The sequence below is a fragment of the Diadema antillarum genome, unplaced genomic scaffold (genome assembly GCF_040938485.1).
Source record: "Diadema antillarum isolate AM-2024a unplaced genomic scaffold, OU_Dant_1.0 seq00001018_RagTag, whole genome shotgun sequence".
Lineage (NCBI taxonomy): Eukaryota > Metazoa > Echinodermata > Echinoidea > Diadematoida > Diadematidae > Diadema > Diadema antillarum.
In genome coordinates this window covers 393,918-401,605 of record NW_027271853.1, presented here as the reverse complement: position 1 = coordinate 401,605, position 7,688 = coordinate 393,918, and positions in this window count along the sequence as shown.

Here is a 7,688-nt window from a genome sequence, read left to right as displayed (position 1 = left end):
TTTTTTCAATTTCGTTACGAGAGGGCAATAATGATTTCACGTAAAACATGTTAATGAAAGTTGATAGTTTGGTTATTTTATCATTACTCATCTTCGTCTTCTCAACAAGAAGATGATACACATGAGCTCATTTGCTAAAGGAGTTGAAGGATGTTTAATTGCTGGTAGCCACGTAGGGGCTTTTGTCATAACATTTTGCATCTTAATCCCTCGAAACTAAGTACATGCAGTATTAGTTTATAGATAACATAATATTTTTGTTGTTGCTGTGAGCTTATTCATATGAATTTTAGACATGTTTCTCATATGTTTCTGTCATATGCTTTACTGAAGAACAGCAAATGTTGAGTTTATTGGCAAGAGAGGTTGATCATTACTTTACATTTAAGTTCATTGAAGTGCAGGAGCATAAACTTGTCTTGAAATATTAGCATCAAAAACCCTCCAAACCAAAAACGTGCAATACTAGACACGACAGGAATTCCTTGTTGTTGTGAGTTATGTTTCTTAAAAAACCCTGAATTTGTCTGCTTTTGTATTGTACTATGTTCAAAAACACTCTTGAACAATTTTCATATTTCGTTTCTTTCTTAAGAGAAGAAAACGGTGAGGTCATGTGAAGCATGTTCCTATAAGTTTTATTTCGTTAGTAATTTTTCTTTACCCATCTCCTCAACCGTGTAAGGTGATACGGTACCTAAAAAGTCATAGGCCAAAGGTGTTGAGCTTTACTTCCCCTTTTTAAAGTAAATTTAAGAGCTGGGGCATTATTTTTAAAAAGTTGGCATTTTAAGCTATGTACACCGAGGATGAGTCTTACTGATTGTATTTCTTATGAGCTTGATGGAGTATTAGACAATTGTATAAAGTGTTTGCAAAAACTGTTAATGTATTCCCTTTTGCTAATGTCCAAAGAGTTCATTTGCCAAGTTTTGATTGTCTTTTGTTTTAATCATCAGGGGTTTGTTTTATCATGGTCATAGAGGAAAGAAACTTAATTATTAAAAAAAAGCCTTCATATAAGAAGAGATACTGTAGGACACAATTTCATCAAAAGTTGTGATTTTCAACATTTCCAAAATGCAATTGATGAATATTTCTTCCCAGGGCATAGAAAGAAAGTAGTTTTTGGTCTTGTTTTTTTTTTGTTTTTTTTTGTTCACGTCAGTATGTTATAATACCCGCGGGTTTACGCCCATCCCACCAATTTCCATCCGGATACTGTACCCGGCCCTATTTTTTTGTTTTTTGTTTTTTATTTTTGTTTTACACTGCAAAGAATATGAGAACACTGATGTTTGAGAATTATCCCGACATGTTTGATTGGGCAATTCTTTTTTGATGTCTATTATTCTTTCCAAATAAGTTTTTTGGTTATCACTGAGGACAAATACAGATACCCTATTTCTTCTACCAAAACCACAGCACTGTATATTCTCATATTTCTACAGTATTTCGTCTCAACACTTGCCCTATTGATATTTCAAAGCATGTTTCCCTGTGCGCTCAAGAAACTCCCCCATTAAAGGAGACCTCAGGGTGATACTCAGATTTTTACATTTGTACAACTATGAATTAGTTATACTGAGGACAGAGTTTCAGAATTTGTGATAATTGGGATGAAGAATAAGAATATTTTCAAAAAAATAGAACAAATTGCAATGAACAAGGATGATGGCATGGGAGAGTCACCATAAGAATGCATGAGTTGGGGCTCAAGGAAGCAGAACAAAAGAATAAGGCATGCATAGATTATAGACAGGTGAACTCGCAAGCAAGCGGTATTGTTATGGAATTACACTGCTATCATTTCTGAAATATGTGAACCTTATAGCTGGTAAAATTGGATCTTTGAGAGCGTCTGGGGGCTACGCCCCACCACTTAAAGCGTCTGGCAACGGTCATGCATTTATTCTGTAAGTGTAAGAACAAGTTCCAGTGGGTTTCATGGGGTTACTTTCCTAATTTTCAGCTAGGCTAGCCTAGCTGGTAAGAGTTTGGTCTTTGGGGCGTCTGGCGCCTATTGTCTGCCAACAATCATTCAATTATCCTTTGAGTGTATCACAAGAACAAGTTCCAGTGGGTTTCAGGAGGTTATTTTTCCAGCTATATACAGGCTAGTCTAGCTGGAAAAAGTTTGGTCTTTAAGGGCGTCTGGCGGCTACCCCCCCCCCCCCCCACCACTTAAAACGTCTGGCAATGGTCATTCATTTATCCCGAGTGTAACGAACAAGTTCCAGTGGGTTTCATTAGGTTACTTTTTCAGCTAGGCTAGCCTAGCTGGAAAAAGTTGGGTCTTCAAGGGCGTCTGGCGGCTACCCTCCACCACTTAAAACGTCTGGCAATGGTCATTCATTTATCCTGTAAGTGTAACGAACAAGTTCCAGTGGGTTTCATGAGGTTACTTTTTCAGCTAGGCTAGCCTAGCTGGAAAAAATCGGGTCTTTAAGGGCGTCTGGCGGCTACCCCCCCCCCCCCCCCAACCACTTAAAACGTCTGGCAATGGTCATTCATTTATCCTGTAAGTGTAACGAACAAGTTCCAGTGGGTTTCGTGAGGTTACTTTTTTAGCTAGGCTAGCCTAGCTGGAAAAATTTGGGTCTTTAAGGGCGTCTGGCGGCTACCCCCCACCACTTAAAACGTCTGGCAATGGTCATTCATTTATCCTGTAAGTGTAACGAACAAGTTCCAGTGGTTTTCATGAGGTTACTTTTTCAGCTAGGCTAGCCTAGCTGGAGTTGGGCCTTTAAGAGCGTCTGGCGGCTACCCCCCACCACTTAAAACGTCTGGCAATGGCCATTCATTTATCCTGTAAGTGTAACGAACAAGTTCCAGTTGTTTTCAAAGGGTTACTTTTCCAGCTAGGCTAGCCTAATTTTGGGGGGTCCTTTTTGTGGCCCTCCTGGCCACACCCACCACCGATGACCAGCCAGACGTGCATTTCCATACTCAGGGGCGTATGTACTAAATTGCTATACACATAAAAATTGGTAACCTTTTCAGCTAGGCTGACCCCCGCTGGCTCCCGGACTAATACCTTTGTGTCACAGTTTTTGTAGGAAACTGTTATCAACATCAAGGTCGTCCAACTTCCCGTTAACAAAATTAATCCTGTAGGCCTATGTAGTCTTGTCTCACTGAAACTCAATTATCAATCATAACAATGCCACATGGGCATTTATCAACCCCATAACGAATCTTATCAAACAAAGATGATACATATGGATTGAGCCAAACTTTCAAACAATCATAACTTTTAAACATAAAAAATGCCTGACTTTTTTTTCAGACCTTACTGATGTGTACTATCCACGTGATGATGCATCTTTTCATATCCATACAATAAATAAACTCCCCCTTTGAATGTTGTTGCTGTGTCTATAATAACAATACCATGTACAGCGCTGTTGTGGTGTATGGCAGAGAGATCCCCCCCGGATACGGGGATGACATTGTGTAGTACTGTACTTGTCCTCAATTACGATGTCATTCAAGCGACAGCGGTCTTTGTTTTGGATCGTACGATTCTGAAGTGTTTAGTGCCCCCGAGTGGCGTGCATCGAGTGATAAGCAGAATCTTTACTATCTCGGCATGCGGGATCCAAACTATAATAGCATCAGCAAACACGTCACGAATTATTAACACATTTCTGCTGCACGGGGAGTCCACGTTACGCGTCTAACAGGCATGTCGAACCAAAAGGAACAAGAAGGAAGAAAAATATTCATTTCAGTTTAAGACTCATGCCCGATGACCAGGGGCCCGATGCTTAATTGTTTCCATGCCTGCGGTATAATGGCCTATTATTATGATGTCCTATATGGCGACCTATATGGCGACCTATATGGCGACCTATATAGACTCCATCATTTTTAGCGTCCATTCTGCTCCATGAGCAGGTTGGTTCATACAGGAGGAAACGGAATGAAAATAATTACAAAAGTTTCATCAAACTCAGACATTGTTGTGAATTATGCTGGCGTAGCGTGATTTCATATCTCCGGTCACGTGTTTTCATCCAACATTGATGTTGGTTGCAGCTATTGCGATGCAAATTACATGATGTCATCACATGCCGTGTTTGATCTGTATGCATGTGTTGTACGAATGTCTGGATCGTGAATTTGATTGACACGGTGCCTGCTGTTATACCATGAAGCTGAGGAGGCATGGGTCAAAACCTGTGTCAATTCCTGTTTTTCCAGATTTTCATCATCTCTGCGTTTTATTGCTGTCAGCAATTGACATTGCTGGCGGAAAGAATGCACGGATTTTGATTAGCGTATAATAGACATTTTCAGGAAAATGTCCTTTGTGATGAGATAAACAGGTGCATGCATGTATTGTGTAGCACCTATTAATTGGTTGTCTGGAGAATGATCAGCCTCCAGAATCAATATCAATAGGTATATACCATGGTGGTGGTGATGATGATGATGATGATGATTATCATTCTTATTATTATCATCGTCATCATCGTTTTCTGAAAGGATGCGTGAGAAACGGCGTTAGTGACCCTTATCGTCAGCTGAGAACCAGAAGGGCGCTAGTACGTTTTAAAATTTGAGCGTATAAATGCAAAAAAGAAACAACCAATTCTAATGAAATAAAAAGTTTATCTAATCAAAAGTGGATATATTTATAGGCATTGTTCCAAGTATCGGATAAAATAGTGCCCTTGTGATTTTAATTGTTAATAATTTACTAAAAATGAAAATAATTTAAAAGACAAGTCCACCTTCATATACATGTGGATTGACTGAATGCAGCAATATTGGTAGAACACATCGGTGAAAGTTTGGGGATAATTGGACAATCCATTCAAAAGCTGTGAATTGCTGGATGAGAAGACTACTACAGTGTATATTATGATGTCACATATGTAGAACAATATAAGGAAAATATAAAGAGAATTTCACAAAATTCTATTTTTTTTTAAAGTGCACATTTTTGGAGTGACAAGAACTCGTAGTCTGGCTTTCCTGACCCTTGGACAGAATTTGAGCAGAAGAACCCACCCTGAAAATTTGATGAATGAAAGGGTATATCTCACTTATCCAGGTTAGTGAAGCTGAAACACCTCATTTCTCCCAGCTATTTTACAGATTTTTTTGAAATTTGAATTTTAACACACGTCTCTGTGGGGAATTATCTACCCGTGTGAGCCCTATAAAGATTGCACGCAATGCACACAAGTCTATATGGGAATTATTAATCCCATAAAAGCTCTGCTGGTCTATGTTGATCTATTGTGTCAGATCTCTTCCCCCTCCCCCCCCCCTTCTCCTTCCTACCTCCCCCCCCCCCCTCTACCCCTCTCCTCTACCCCCCCCCCCCCCCCCACTCTGCTTGGCTACAATTTGTTTTCTTATTATGTTGTTGTGGTACTAGATCTTTGTACATAGCAGCCATCAGTATCTCACAACTTTGAATGACTGGTTATTTTAATGTATTTCTTTGTTTTAGCTACCACTGAAACAGCTCAAAATACATAAAGTTAGTCTGTTTGACAAAACAAAGTCTTTTAAAGTGCTTTGTAGGCAATATGGTGATGATGACACCCCCATAATCAAGGATAACTGCCTGCATCTATGTATTCATCTTATGAAGAACTGATCAACACTGCAAGATTTATTTTTGAAAAAAAACCCCAAAGGGCATGATTTTCAAAAGTGTCCCTTTGAGAAGCTTTATAACCCTTGAATGTGTAATTTCCCATATGATGTAGGGGCAAATATCATCAAAATCACATTTATGATGTTAAAAAGTCAAATGAGAAATATGGCCTCCACCATAGGGCTCACACCTGTAAATAAAATGGACTGTCCCAGACCCCTCACAAATTCGTACCAAAGATACCAAAATAAATGAAGAAAAAAATTTATTAAAAATCAATGATGCAGTTTGGCAAAAAAAAAATGAATAGCTGTAGATATTGAGTATGAATTCCTCTACAAACTGCATTTTGGTTGGAAGATGAAAGCTTTTCTGATGGAATGTGAGGGGACTATATTTCATTGGGTACGTGTACGGAAAGTAGGTGATTTTTGAGTGACAAGAACTCGTAGTCTGGCTTTGCGGACCCTTGAACAGAATTCATTTTGAGCAGAAGAACCCACCCTGAAAATTTGAAGGATGAAAGGGTATATCTCACTTATCCAGGTTAGTGAAGCTGAAACACCTCATTTCTCCCAGCTATTTTACAGAATTTTTTTGAAATTTGAATTTTAACACACGTCTCTATGGGGATTTACCCGTGTGAGCCCTGCAAAGATGATTACTAGTAATATCTACTGTTGGTACCGTAGATGGCGGTATTCACCAGTCCATCTCAGGGCTCTGGTCCATCTGCTGTACAGAAATTCGTGCCCACCTGAATCATCATTGATTGTGAGTAAATTTTTTTAAATCTTATTCAGTGTAAATACACCTTTACATATTGATGTCAATGTAACAAGAAATTTCTTAAAACGACAGAGGATTACCTTGAAATGAGAATTGCAGAGTTCTAAAAAAAAAAACAACAACAACAAAACTTTTTGCTGCCCTGGGCTATCTTTCGATAAGAAGATGTCATTGTATCCGTTTCATTATTTAGTCGTTTTTCCCTGGTGTAGTTTTGAAATCAATTCTTTGGTAAATCTGTAATCCCTAGTCAGAGACATTTATCAAATTGTGAATGTCATCGACATAAAGGCCACAATTTAATACCATTCTGTGTCGAGAAAGATGGATAAATCGAAACACGTAGATAGATATAGATAGATAGATAGATAGATAGATAGATAGATAGATAGATAGATAGAAAGAAAGATAGATAGATAGATAGATAGATAGATAGATAGATAGAGATAGATAGATAAATAGATACATAGATACATAGATAGACAGAAAGAAAGAAAGATAGATAGATTGATTGATTGATTGATTGATTGAGAGATCGATAGATAGATTGAAAGATAGATAGATAATAGATAGATAGATAGATTGAAAGATAGATAATAGATAGATAGATAGATAGATAGATAGATAGATAGATTGATTGATTGATTGATTGATTGATCGATAGAAATAATATAGACAGGTGTGATTTATAGATACTTGATTTGCATGGGTCTGCGTACATGCATACTGTTTTTGAAACATATCGTTTTCTCTGTCAACAGTAAAAAAAAGACGAAAAAAAAAGAAATGAGTATTTTAGGAGAAACAAGAATAGTATCCAAATGAGTACCCTCCCTTGTTATCTCGAAAAGACAGAGGTGATTGGGAAAAATTATCAAAATGAACATGAAACTCGCTCTAAAGTTTAAATCTAACATAGTGCACCAGATCAATGCAATGCTTTTGATAATACTATTAATTACACTATCTAAAATTATCACATTTACTTCTAAATGTATTTTGATTATTTTCTTTATTTTTCACCAGATTCTTTTCAAGTTGAAAAAAAAAAAGATGGATATAAGTCTATTGGTTTGTTTATATAAACTCTTCATATATATCTTGGACTTTCACTTTTGGTTGGTTTTTTTTTCTCTTTCTCTCATCTCTCCTCTCCCTTCTCTCCCCTCTTTCTTTCTTTCTTTCTGTCTTTCTATCCCTCTCCCTCTCCCTCTCTCTCTCTCTCTCTCTCTCTCTCTATATATATATATATATATATATATATATATATAGACTGCGAGAA